The 14,080-nt window shown below is 46.0% G+C and overlaps 1 pseudogene; it reads left to right on the forward strand.

Annotated features, from left to right (window-relative positions):
- The first annotated feature begins 1,918 nt into the window (after window positions 1-1,918).
- Window positions 1,919-4,354, forward strand: LOC134565164 (glutathione S-transferase C-terminal domain-containing protein-like; annotated as a pseudogene).
- Window positions 4,355-14,080: the final 9,726 nt, after the last annotated feature.

A 14,080-nucleotide genomic window follows, 5' to 3' on the forward strand; every position in this document is an offset into this window, starting at 1 on the left:
GGCCTCGGCACTTCAGTACAATGAATATGATTGGTCATTCAGAGCCTACACCTCTTTGTAAACATCCTTGACAGTAAACATGTTGGAAAAACACCACCTGCTGATGGTTTTTCACTTCCCAAGGATTGTTTGGATTCCTCCTTAAGATTTTCCCAGGCCAGAATGAGAAAGTTGCTCGCTTGTCTTTCACACAGGTTCTAGCAGTGCCTGAAGCCTAAAATCCGACCACTGTCATTACCCACAATGAGGTGAATGTGTATGTCTGAGTGGTTTGCATACCCAGCAAAAGATGGACTTGTGAACTCTTTGAGTTCCCATGGAAAACAAAAATAATAACCCAAATGCATATGAGTACTTTTTAATATTGAAAGAGGTACTGTAGTCAAGATTAGAAGTTTAAATGCTAGAAGCTATGGATGTGACTATGGTAGCAGTAACTCTTCTTTATTTACCTCTCTGGCAGTGCCTTTACTGTATGATTTCTTTCACAGAGCTGTAGGATATAAAGGATATAGAGTCTGTCTCAACTTCCATGCTGTCAAGATTTACCCAAATAAAATACCTTGTGGTAAAGTAGGTATCCCATTGTGTACTGTCCTGTTCTTTGTGTGGCAGTGTAGTAATTAAAGAAGAGGAACAATACTCATAATAGTGAGCCACTGTTTTTGTAAGTTAATGGTTTAAAAATATTTCACTGTATCTGACATTAGTATGTTCTTAATGTCAGGTGGACTTGATTTTATTCTTCCACTCCCTCTTTTTGGGCAATTGATTTGGCCCTGTGGTAGGTAGTATAAAGTAGTAAGTGTGATGTATATGTCTACATGGAAGAAAATAAATTGAATAATCAAGATGTTTCAAATGTAAACTTTTTTAAAAAAATACTTGCATCATGTTCATGTAATTGTGCAAAGACCTTATTAATCTAGACAGTTATGTGAAAGACTGATGCTGTTCCAGTGTCACTCGTGCTTTATATATATATATGTATGTAAAATCCTATTCTGGCCTTTTTTAGCAACATTTAAATTTCCTCACTGCGCTCGGGCTGTGGTCTGTGACAGTCGTTGTAAGAGGGCCATCTAGTGTCTAAGGCTTTTCAATGCCACCTGTCATCTGTAAGGTAATGGGCAATTCTGAGTGATGGAGCAGAAAAATTACTGCATCAGTGCCTTATGTTAAGCTCCTATGGAATATTGTAGTAGGAAAAATGTAGCTTTCAACCCACTGTAAGGAAAGTTAATTTGAATTTTTAATATATTGAGATGTTAATTTCAGCTCTGCTGCTGTTGAATTTGACTGCTTTAAAGTAGTTGTGTGTTTGAGGTGTTCATGTGGTATCACAAGATGAATGTTTATTTGCTTATGTGCTTATGAGTCCTTCAGTTATTATCTCACCCAACTCTAGATTAATTTTTAATACAGAAACCAATATTATTTCACATTGCCTAAATACTTACTATAAATGCCTTTTAGCAGTTACAAAAAGACAGATGGGAATTGACTGTTGTAGATATGTGCTCAGGAACTTGTTTTTTTTTAATAATGCATAGTTAATAGTGTGGGAGATTTAATGTAAAAAAAAAAAAAAGCCTAGCTCTAAAATATTTATGCACTTAAAACTGAAAATGAAACATTTTCTTTAGGTTTTGTTTGATGTCAGAAAAAAAAAATTACAGATAATTTTCCTGTCCATGGTCTTGTATGTGAAGATACTGTAGATGTGAAACCATTCTTTTCTCTCAAAAAAGGGCCTGCCAATTATTCAGAAAGGATGTCTTTAGTAGTGTCTTATGTTAAAATCAGTTGCAGCAGATAGTGGAAGAACCAGTGATTTAATTTTTTTTTTTTAATTCTGTATTCTTTTATGAATGTTGTACTCTGATTTCTATTTCAGGAACTTCATCTCAGGAAGAAGATGAAAGATAATGTTGCTGAAGAACATTTATATTTGGCTTTTTCACATCAGTACAGAGATAGTATCTTTCCTCTTCATACATCTATCTCACTGTTTTTGCTATCTTACTGTGACTGCAAATTATTTAAAGTTTTTTTAGTGCCGACTGGCAAAGATGTGGATGATCAGTGTGTGACAAAAAACCTCGCTGGCGATCTTGAGGTCCATTTAATCTCCAGGTGTCAGCTTCCAGTGGTTGTGCTGAGCTGCAGTTTACCTGCTGTTGTTGTGAAAGATGACAAATTCTGCCGAGCTGGGCTTTCTGTGGTCTTAAGACATTTAATACAGAAAACATTTGAGGCAGATCCATCTAAAAAGGATGTTTTGGAACTCTTGGGCTTCAAGAAGACCTGCTTAAAAGTCTGTGCTGAAGTTAGTGTGTCTCTCTCTTAGATACATCGACTGGTTTTTTAATAAGCATTAAATGCTCTGAAGTAGACTCTTAATATTGATATCAAGTATGTTCTTTAAGTAAAAAACCTAATTTGCTTAGAAAATGCAATTTCCTTTATGGAGAAGTACCTGTATTTCGGCACAAAGATGAAAAATAATTATTTTTCAAGATACTACCTAAAGTTTGAAGTAAACTAAGAAATACCTAATTTCTTGCTGATTTTGATTTCAAGAGCACTATATATTGTTAGCCTTCACTGTCAAGGGGGCTTTTGTTTAGCTTATCCTCACCAGGTTGTCCAGTCTCTTCAGCAGTGGCTACCTGGCCAGGTGGTCAGTCCCTAGCCTGTACCATTCCAGGGGATAAGTCCCTCCTAGGTGTGGAATATTCTGAGTTTCACATCAGTTCTCTCAGCTCATTCTCTAGTCTGTGCAGGTTCATGTGAATAGCAGCTCTACCTTGGAGTTTGTTGGCAATTTTTTGCCTGCTCTTCTCAGTTCCCTGTCAACCTTGATGGGAGTGTATTCCATCTCCCCCCTCCAGGTAACGATGATGAAATGGGATAGGCCTCAGCATAGACCCTTAAAGATTTCCACTCCTAACTGGCCTTCAGGTAGAGTGTGAACTATTAACCAACACTACCCTTTGAGTTGAGATGTCAGCCCATTTATCATGTAGCATTTTACTCACCTGGCAGCTCATCCATCTAGACTTGCCTTCTTCTGGCCTCTCAGGAGGCTAAACTCCACCCTGGCATGATTTCTATATTCACGGTTGCCATTGATTATTGTGCCTTCAACTCAGTTCACAGCTTTGTTTTTTATGAGTTACACAGCCACCCTAATTTTGTGTCAATAATAAGGAAATAAAAAATGTGCTATACTGGATAACCATTCTGTTATATGTAAGATATAGTTTCCTAACTCTGCTGCTGTAAAAGCAATACAGAAATATCTGAGCTTCTAAGATTAACAAAGCATGTATTTAAAGCTGGAATTCCTTTGCTTGAAGTGATTGAGTAACCAAAGTAACCAAAAGTTACCCTGGGTTTCGTTTATCTTTCTGTAGAGACATTAATTATGTAAATTTATTTGACAGGTTAGCCAGTGGACCAGGCTGTGTGAGATCACCATACCTCTGATTGTTGAAAGATTTTTGACGGCCTCTCCTGAGCACTGCCAAGCTATTCCTCCTGACATTTTACTGTTTGAAAGGAAGCTTGGAGAACCTGTCCGAGTACATAATGATGACAAAATTTGAAGGCAGAAACTTCAACAACACAAGGCAGGTGCCAAGGCTGCAGTGCCTGTGCTTGGTGAAGAAGCAACAGAGGAACTAAAACCAGGGGTAGTCCATGAACATCCACCCTCAAGTCTGGAACTAAGTGTAGCTTTCTCTAAACTACTTGCCCAGGAAGCACCAGATGCAATCAACAGGGAGGCCCCTCACATCAGGAGAACAAAAACTGTAGGATCTCTATAAGCAAAGCAGTTGTGGTAGCACGTGGTTTATTGTGAGGGCCTTGCTTGTAGCTGCTAGGCACAGCTAAAGCAGGCCAAGAGAGCAGGAAAAGAGAAGGAGGTTCTGAATACCGTACAATAAATATCTTTCCAGGTTGAATAGTCTGTGTTGGACCAACCAATCTAATACAAGATAACAACATTTACATACAGCCAATAGAACTGTCCCATTACCTAAGGCAAGCAGAAGGGTATTGTTTAATCAAGGGAGATGGCCCTCAGCTTGGCACAGCGTTGTTCACTAGCTGATGGCCCTGTACCCCACACCCTAAATCTCAAAGCTTGCTTTCATTTCTATCTCGCCTGTTGATCTCATGCTCCCAGAATCTAAACTACCATATTTACAAGGTCTTTCTACTTCATCCTTCCCAACAAAAAACCTCTGACCTTCCGCTCTTGGACCACGTTTTTGCAGAAGGGCTTTATTTTACTGTGGCAGATCTAGTGCTTTTGCCATGCATCCATCAGTTCTTGGTAAGCTGACAAGTTCTGCAAATATTAACTAGTGTTAATAGTACATGTATGTTTTTTAGGAGCCTAAAAGTTGTAAAATATATTCATTTGAGACATATTGTGGTGTTTACAATGTGACCTTAACCCAAAATCAAATATTTGTTTTGTTTTTGTACAAACACCAAAAACAGATAGGTGAGGTCACTAGAGTTACTTCTAGATACAGAGCATATCAGTGGTTAGTAAACACAACTGTTAAAATATACTGAAATGTTTTGGCACCAATTTGCCCAGAAAAAATAAATTAAAAATACTAGCTCAGGTGACCTGAGCTCAACTTAAAAAGTAATTCTACAGTGGGAAAATCTTCTGTGGCAAGACTGCAATAGTCTTGCTCAGCACAATTTGTGTGCTTAGTTTTATGAGGATAGATGCAAAGGAGAGATTTAAGGAAATGACAGCTATGTCTTTATTTCCCATCACAGTAAAATGATACAATGAGTTTGCCTTCTTCCAGTATTCCTGCAGTTATTCTATGACATTTATGGCTAAGCTGGTGTCTGTTCCAGGAACATTTGCATTTTGATTTTGCAAGTTTGTTTTTCAAATTTCCCTTATGGTGTTTGAAAACAAATGGAATTCCTGGAGCGTTGCAGCCATGAGGCCTGAGAGGCCTGTCTGGAGGTCAGTTGCCTAAGATAAAGAAATGCCTAGTCATGGTGACTGGACCAAGTACCCCTCTCCTGCCTTCGGATCCTTTCTTATCTCCCTGTAAGACAATAGGTCACTTTTACCCCGACTCATACCATTGGACCGTTTCTCAAAACCTTGATACCCTATATAAAGCCCCACTTCTGCCCAGTTCAGCAGAAGAGCTGTCCCTGAAACCCTTTGCAGAGGATGCCAATAAAGACTCATCTGTGGAACTTCATACAGCGCTTCTCCTCTCTCCCCCTGCATCTGCCGGAGGCACTTAGCAAGCTAATGAGCTGAAATCACTAAGAGCTGAACCTGCTAAGAGCTGAAATCAGTTATAGCTGAGCTTGCTAAGTATTGCCTGTGTCTGGGAGCTTTGCCCGAGGTGCTTGGACAGGAGGTACTTAGCGGTACCCCTCTATCCAGGAATACCTACGGCAGCCGGGATCAGACTGATCCTGAAGCCCCAGGCAGGATAAACTGGAGATGATGTTGTTGGTCAGATTGAGGATAACAATCTCAAAAATCAAGATAATGACTATCAGATATTAATAGTGTGAAAAATGTCCACTTTATAACTTCTTTAACCAGTATAATCATCCTCAGTGGATTTCTGTATGATGAAACAATATGCTGCCTTTGAATTGAGATGATGAGTTATTTTACAGAAATGCTTCTTAATTCACATCTGCTTTGTTTGTTTTGCAAATCACATACTTGGAGGTGAACAGCAACTTCTGTATGGATGATACTAAACAAAAGTATTAAGACAAAATGCTTTCTTACTATTTAAAAAACTTTAATGTATTTTAGCCTTTGTTTTTCCAAGACCTTTTTAAATAAGAGCATAACTTTTTAGAGTAATATTTGATTTACTGGTGCTAGGCATGAGAAGATTTTTGCATGAGATGCTTAATTGTTTTCAGCAATGTAGTTGGAATCATTCTGTGGATGTACTGTGAGCAGCTGAAAATTTTGTATTTATTGACTTTTTATATGTCACCTTTGAGCCCTGGTGTTCTGCAGCTCATGAACTAGGTATTTTACAGTACACTTGTGTTAGCTCACTCCAAGGATTGCCCTGAAAACCTTTCTTTCATTTTCATTTTTACCTAATTTATGAGATCTCTGGGATAATGTTTGTTTATTTCTGTTCTCTGGTGAATGATGATTTTCTAAGTAATTATACCTTGATGCCTACAGTTGTCATCAAAGTTGAAATACTTGCATGTGAAAGCTTCTTGCAGGCAGTGAGTTGAAACTGCTCTTGTTATTGAAGTCCCAGAGTTTAATTCTGTATTAAAGTGTTATTTGTCACTTGTATAACTGGACTTCCTGGATTATGTTTAAATGTGAGGACACCTGACTAGCTGATTGGAATTACAACTACTAAAAGTAAGATAATGAAGCTGTAATGTTGTTTTTCATTACCTCATTTCACTGCTGTTATCATTCTGAGGTTACCCTTGTTATGCTTTCTATTAGTTGTAACTGTTGAAAATTAATAGATGTATAATAAAAGCTCAGTTCCTCATCTGGGAAAAACCACTATTCACTTTTTAGAATACAATTTAGAACACTTGATAACAAGTGTAACAGTGCCTCTTAGAATTGCTTTCCAAAATACTTCCTTAACTGAATTAATGTGTTTTTGCCCGTGTTACTATTAGGATAATAAATTAGATACTAAAGTTACCACAGTTCATCCTTCTTTTACTTCTTTAGCTATTGCTAGTTACTTGTGATTACCCTAAGTATATTATAAATACAGCATGCAGGAGAGCTGCTGAAAATTGCATGTCATTTCAAGTGTTCTTTACCAATTCCTATTTCCACACTGCAGACAGATCTGGGGAAGAATGTTGGTTTTGTGTGGCCTTTTCTGCCTGTTGCTGTCATCATGATTTTTTTTGTTTTCTGTTTAAAGCAGGCACAGCATCACAGAATAGTTGAAGTTGGAATAATTGAGGTTGGAAGTCACATCTGGAGCTCATCTTTTCTAACAACCCTGCTCAGAGCAGGGTCAGCTAGAGCTGGTTGCGCAGGACCGTGTCCAGTCATATTTTGAGGGTCTCTAAGGAGACTTCACAACCTCTCCTGTAAGAGGATGATCTCCATTGTTCTAGAACATTTGGGAATCTAAACAAAAATTATTTAATTTCATCAAATGCATCCTTTTAAAAAGTAGCTGGACTTCATCTTAAAAAGTGATTTGGGTATGTGCCACCCTGGTTTTGAAGACTTTTTTAAGCCTTCTGTTATATTCTTCATATTGGAGTCAGAAATTTCACCTTATCACATTTTCTACTATAAACACTGGCCATGTTTTGCTCTTTTATTGTTTACATATTTCTAGGTAGGAGGAGAAATGTGATTGACAGTTAGCTCGACCAACGTGGATTGAGAAGTGGAATTCCATCCTCCAATCCACGGGCACCATGGGAAATGTATAAAACTGGGTCTTGTAAATAAACTCGCCCTTTTTTTCCTGCTTCGCTCACCAGCGTGTCCTCGTGTGGTTCTTTCCGTGTCCACTGTGACATCTGGTGACCCTGACGTGTGTGGTAGGACTGTCTGGGTGAGCTCTGTCGTGCCTTTCACTCTTTGCCTAGGCTCTGTGGCTCTGTAGTGCCTTTCACTCCTTCCCTAGGCTCTGTGGCTCTGTCGTTTGGCGGGTTTACCCCCCTTTTTCTGCTGCACAATGCCTTTCGATATGGTCTTGAAAGAGGACTCCATAGCTTTGGATGTCTGGAAGTCTATTATGGAACGAAAGCACGTTCCTGTTTCCTGGGCAGAACTTCAGGGTTTGTTTGAATGGGCCCGGGGGCGTGGCTTCTTTAGCGATCCGGCGGACGCATTTTCTGGGGAGGTGTGTGGCAGTTTGCGGGAGTGCCTCATGGACTTTCTCTCCTTTCCCCTCATGCTGGAGGCAGCCAGGTTGTTGGTTGTGTGGCGAAAGATTGATCTCTTTTTCCGGGAAATGGATCCCGCTAGCTCGGAGATCTCGGCAGATTCTCTGAGCGACCCTCCCTCTCCGGTGGTAGGTGGGGGGCCGCAAAGGGACGCGGCCGCGGTGTCGGACGTGGGATCTCCGTCCGAGCTCGACCCCCTGTCTCCGAGGTCGGAGGATTCTTTTCCTCCCCCTCCGGCTGATGCACTGGAAGATTTGTTCCTCTCCGATTCGGATTTCGAATTTTTGGGGAACAAGGGAAGGCTGAGCCCGCCCCGGCCGCTCGAACAGTGAGAGGGCGGGGCCCCGCAGTCGTCACGGCCGGCCCCGCCCACTCCTGCGCCACAGCGCCGGAGAGTGGGGATGGAAGAGCCTTCCATTCAAGCCTTCCCAGCACTGACGGGCGGGGAGGAACCCACGGCGCGGGCCCCGCCCCTTGTAGAGCATGATTCTATTACCATGCTCTGCCCGAAATGCGGAACTTCCACGACTTATCCTCTGGATACGTCAAGGGTGGAGCCGCCCCCCGCGCCGCCCCACTTGGGCGCCGAGGGTGGCTCCTTGGGCGCCTCTGCGCCTGCGCCGCCTCTGCAGAGCGTGCAGGGGGCGGGCGCCCCTGGAGGCGGGGTCTGTATCGGCTTTTCACCGGCCCCCGTCCTGTTGGGTGGGCAGTCCGTGCATTCCCTTTCGGGGGCGCTGCCGCTTGCTATTGGCCGGCGGAGCCTCGGTGAAACCTTACTCAGCGGGATCCCGGACCGAGCGGCGGCTGGCTCGGGCAAGGGCGGAGCGGCGCCGATCCCCGCTCCCTTCCTGGGTCCCCCTCCCACTGCACCGGCCGCGTCTGCGGTGCTGAGCACGGCGCGCGGCGAGGGTGCAGTCCCGCGAACCGCGCCTGCGCCGTTGATTGCGGCGCGAGACGGGGACGCAGCCCCGCGGGCAGCGCCGGTGCCCGCCCCCCGTTCTCCCCCCGCGCTGAGTGCGCAGGCGCACAGTGGAGCGAAAGCTCCGCCAGCCGCACCCGTCCCAGCACATTGTAATCTGCCTGCACGGGGCTCGGGGGTTCTATCGGAACCTACGCCTACTGAAGAGCCCTATACCCGTGCCGCGGCGGGCGCAGGCACCGCCGGGGCTGCGGCAGCGCCAGCGGGCCCGCCCCCGCAGCCTCCCACCGGCGCTGCGCCTGCGATGGGAGCAGGCGCTACAGTTTTTAATTTCAGCACTGGTGGGGACGCAGCTGGGGTCCGGCCGGCCCTTCCCAGGGCCAAGAGACCCCGCGCTCTGGGATCCTCCACCTGGACACTCCCTCCTTGTAATGTCACAGTGCGGCCGAAGGACCAGGAGCGATTTTGGGGGGAAGTTAGAGTCAAGATGGAGGAAGTGGAGGAATGCATGTGTACACATCGTCCTCCGGAGTCTGGAAAAATTAGCTCTACTGATGTTGTTTCTGACGCTGCTGGACCTCCGGTGTCTGGCATTCAGCTGGCCCCCAGCCAAGTATCTGCCTCTGTCCCTGTGGAGCCCACGGGACGGGATGTGGCAGGTCCTGCCACCCTACCAGGAGGTCTCCAGGCTTTCCCTGTCATAACAGGTGTTACCCATAACACCCACCAGCCTTTGCACTGGAAAGCCTTGATGGAGCTTCGTGATAAGGTGGGGAAATATGGCCTGGGGTCTAGTGAAGTAATGCAGATGCTCAGGTTTTTCAATGGTCATCTTTTAACACCTTACGACATCCGGAGTCTAGCTCGGGCTCTGTTTCCACCTGTCGAATATGAAATTTTCGAATCAAAATGGAGTCAGCAAACAGCACAGTGGAGCAAAATGCCACATTAGGCCCAACTGATGTCAGGCGCACGGTTGATACCGATAAGCTGCTGGGCATTGGAAATTATGCCGATGCCAATGGACAAGTTGGGTTTGCGCCCTTGGTGCTTGAGCAGTGCCAGCAGGTAGGCATGGCAGCTCTGGTTCAGACCATAGCAATGGCTGCTCCAGAGGAATCGTTTGCCACAATTGTTCAAGGAGCTGATGAGCCATTCCTGCATTTTGCAGGAAGGCTGACTGCTGCAGTGGAAAAGCAGGTCGGTGATCCCGAGCATAGGAAGGTATTACTTAAGCACCTGGCCCGAGGCAACTGCAATACTGATTGCAGGAGGATCATCGACGCACTTCCTGGTGATCCGTCCATCGCTCAGATGGCAGAGGCCTGTGCAAAGATAAGCACACGTAGCCGCAAGTTTGTTGCCTTGGCTGATGCTGTGCAGTCGCCTGTGGCTACGGCTGTACAACCAGCCATGGCCCCTGTGATGCAGCCTGCTTGGATGGGCCCTCAGGACAGGCTACAACAGCAGGGCAGTCCCAAAACCAGGAAAAAACAGGGGAAGAAAGTGCAAAAAACCACAGTCCCCTTGTTTCTGTGCGCTCGATGTGGAAAACCAAATCACTATGCAAATAATTGCAGGGCGACGGTGCATACCAATGGCCATCCCCTTCTGGTGTTGGGAAACACGAAACGCAGCGTGAAGCAGAGACGCGCTCAGACACAAGTGTTTCTGCCCCCGCCCGAACCGATGGAGGTCTGCTTAGCAGGCTTGCAGCCAGCACCCGCAGCTCAGCAGGTGTTGACGTCTGCACAGCAGAATCTGTCCTCATAAATTCAGACAAGATACACAGGGTCCCCTTGGATGCCTTTGGTCCTTTGGGTGATGGCATGAGTGCTTTCCTCATGGGGAGGTCTAGTGCCATCATTCAGGGTATCATTGTGCACATGGGACTCATCGATGCTGCTTTTTCAGGGCAGATTCATGCAATGGTCTCCACACCTACCCCCCCTCTGACTATCCCAAAAGGCACACAAATTGCTCAACTTGTTCCTTTTAAGTCTTCTATTTCTAGGACGGAGGACCGGTCACGAGGTGACGGCGGCTTCGGCTCTACTGGGCCACCTCAAGTGCACTGGACTGTTGCCCTAACCAAAGACCGTCCTGAGATGGTGTGTACTGTGTCCATGGCTGGTGCAACGCCGCCAGAGATTCAACTTCGCGGCCTCCTGGACCCCGGGGCTGATGTTACGATTCTCTCCCTGGTGGCTTGGCCCCCGCAGTGGCCTTTGAGCCTGGTGCAGACACCTGTGACGGGCATAGGAGGAACGAAGCAGTGTTATGTGAGCCAGAATCCTGTGATCATCACCAATCCAGAGGGACAGACGGCCACGATTTGGACTTATGTTATGGACACTGCTAAGAACCTCTGGGGGAGGGATGTTTTGGCTGCGTGGGGGGTGCGACTCAGCACGGATTTTTAATGGGGGCCACTGTGACGAAGGGCGCAAAGTGTCCCACACCTCCTTTACGGTGGCTGGTGGACAAACCCATCTGGGAGGATCAGTGGCCCCTCTCTCATGACAAGCTAGTCACCCTTCACAAACTTGTACAGGAGCAGTTGGACCAGGGGCATCTAGAACCATCTACCAGTCCCTGGAACACTCCTGTGTTTTGTATCAAAAAGAAGTCTGGGAAATGGAGGTTGCTACATGACCTCTGAAAAATCAATGCCGTGATGGAAGGCATGGGGACATTACAGGCGGGCATGCCATCGCCTACCATGCTTCCCGTGGACTGGCCGGTCCTCATCATGGATCTGAAGGATTGTTTTTTTATGATCCCTCTGCATCCCAATGACAGACCAAAATTCGCCTTCACGGTACCAACAATAAACAATGCTGAACCAGCACAGAGATATCAATGGAAATTTTTGCCTCAAGGAATGTGAAATTCCCCGGTATTATGCCAATGGTATGTGGCCCGTGCCTTATCTGGAGTCCGCAAGCAGTTTCCTGACGCTCACGTCTATCATTATATGGACGACATTTTGGTGGCTGCGCCCACCCAGGATGAGCTGCTGAGGATACAGCCTCAGTTGTTGAATGCTCTGCATTCACATGGACTGCAGGTGGCTCCAGAAAAGGTACAACAGCAACCTCCCTGGAAATATTTAGGCGTCAAAATTCTGGAACGGACTATCCGTCACCAGGAGGTGCAATTTGTGCAACCTGTTAAGACACTGAATGATGCTCAGAAGCTGGTAGGTGTCATCACTTGGTTACGTCCTTACTTAGGACTAACCACCGCACAACTGTCTCCCTTGTTTGAATTATTGAAAGGGGACACTGATTTAAAGTCACCTCATCAATTGACCCCTGAGGCACAAAAAGTGCTGGAGGAGGTGCAGCAAGCTGTTTCGGCCCGCCAGGTGTACCGTATTGAACCTTCCATTGATGTCCCTGTGTTCATCACCACTCCTGATTTACATCCTACAGGTATCATTGGCCAATGGAACGATGATTGGACTGATCCTCTGCATGCCTCTGAATGGGTCTTCCTGCCTCATCAGCCGCACAAGACGGCAACTGCGTTGTTTGAATTGATTGCACACTTGATAATCAAGTGCCGACAACGCTGCTTACAATTGCTGGGTGCAGATCCCTCAAAGATCATACTCCCGGTTCAGAGGGAGGAATTTGATTGGAGCTATGCGAACAACGTTTCGCTACAAAGTGCTCTAGAGGGTTTTTCAGGGCAGATCACTTATCATCTGCCCAGCCACAAGCTATTGCAAGTGGCAAAAAATACTCACTTTTCATTACGACCCAAAAACAGCCAAGAGCCAGTGCAAGGACCCACTGTCTTCACTGACGGTTCAGGCAAAACAGGAAAAGCCATTGTTACCTGGAAGGATGGATCTGAATGGCAGATTTTGGAAGGCCATGAGGACGGGTCAGCCCAACTGGTTGAACTAAGGGCTGCCATCATGGCATTCGAAAAATTCTCTCAGACACCCTTCAATCTGGTCACGGACTCAGCTTATGTTGCTGACATTGCACAGCGATTAGGGTATTCAGTTTTGAAGGAAGTCAGTAACCCTGCCTTGTTTCATCTGCTGAAGACCTTGTGGTGTGCAATTCAGTCCAGGGTTCATCCCTATTACGTTCTGCACGTTCGAAGTCACACAAATTTGCCAGGCTTTGTAGCGGAAGGTAATGCAAGTGACAAGTTGGCTAACCCAGCATGGGTTGCTCCTCAGCCTGACACACTCGCGCAGGCCAAGGCATCGCATGGGTTCTTCCACCAAAATGCGCATACGCTGCAGAAGCAGTTTCACCTGACGGCCACTGAGGCTCGTGACATTGTCGACTCTTGTGGCGACTGTCATGCCCTTGGTGCGCCGTTGCCGGCAGGGGTTAACCCCAGGGGCCTTAAGGCCTTGGAGCTTTGGCAGACCATGTCACCCAGGTCGCCGAGTTTGGCCGGCTCAAGTATGTGCATGTCACGGTGGACACATTCTCCTCTGCAATGTGGGCTTCGGCTCACACTGGGGAAAAGGCCCGCGATGTCATTGCCCACTGGAGGCAGGCTTTTGCTGTACTAGGCATACCTTCCGTCATGAAAACCGACAGTGGTCCTGCTTATGCCTCTCAACAGGTACGGCAGTTCCTACAGTCATGGGGTGTGACTCACAACTTTGGCATCCCTCATTCTCCAACAGGACAAGCAATTGTAGAGCGTGCTCATGGTACTCTCAAGCATGTCCTCCAGAAGCAAAAACGGGGAATGCAGGGTGAAACACCACACAGTCGCTTGGCCAAAGCATTGTACACCATCAATTACCTTACAGTTTCGCAGAACTCAAGTAACCCTGTGATTGTAAACCACCTCCTCTCGTTGCAGGCTTCAGATGACACGCATCAGCCTCGAGCGAAGGTTCGGGTCCGGAATTTAGTTACCAAACAATGGGAAGGACCCTATGACCTGATCGTTATGGGGTGTGGGTATGCGTGCGTGTCCACAGATACTGGGGCACGCTGGGTACCTTCGAAGTGTGTCCGTCCTGACCTGGGACAGCAGAGGCAGAATCCGGCCGATAGGCGAGATGGAGGCCGTGACCAGACTGAAGGTCATCAAATGGATGAATCCTTGGGCGATGACTCGGACGCAGATGACGCGAGTGATCGCTCTGATGATTCCTCCATGGATAATCATTGAACTCTGTACAGTTTTTTCCATTGTAAAAATTGTTCATTTTTCTTTTTCTCTTTTTTCTTTTTTTAAAGA

Source organism: Prinia subflava, assembly GCF_021018805.1.
Source record: "Prinia subflava isolate CZ2003 ecotype Zambia chromosome W unlocalized genomic scaffold, Cam_Psub_1.2 scaffold_37_NEW, whole genome shotgun sequence".
Taxonomy (NCBI): domain Eukaryota; kingdom Metazoa; phylum Chordata; class Aves; order Passeriformes; family Cisticolidae; genus Prinia; species Prinia subflava.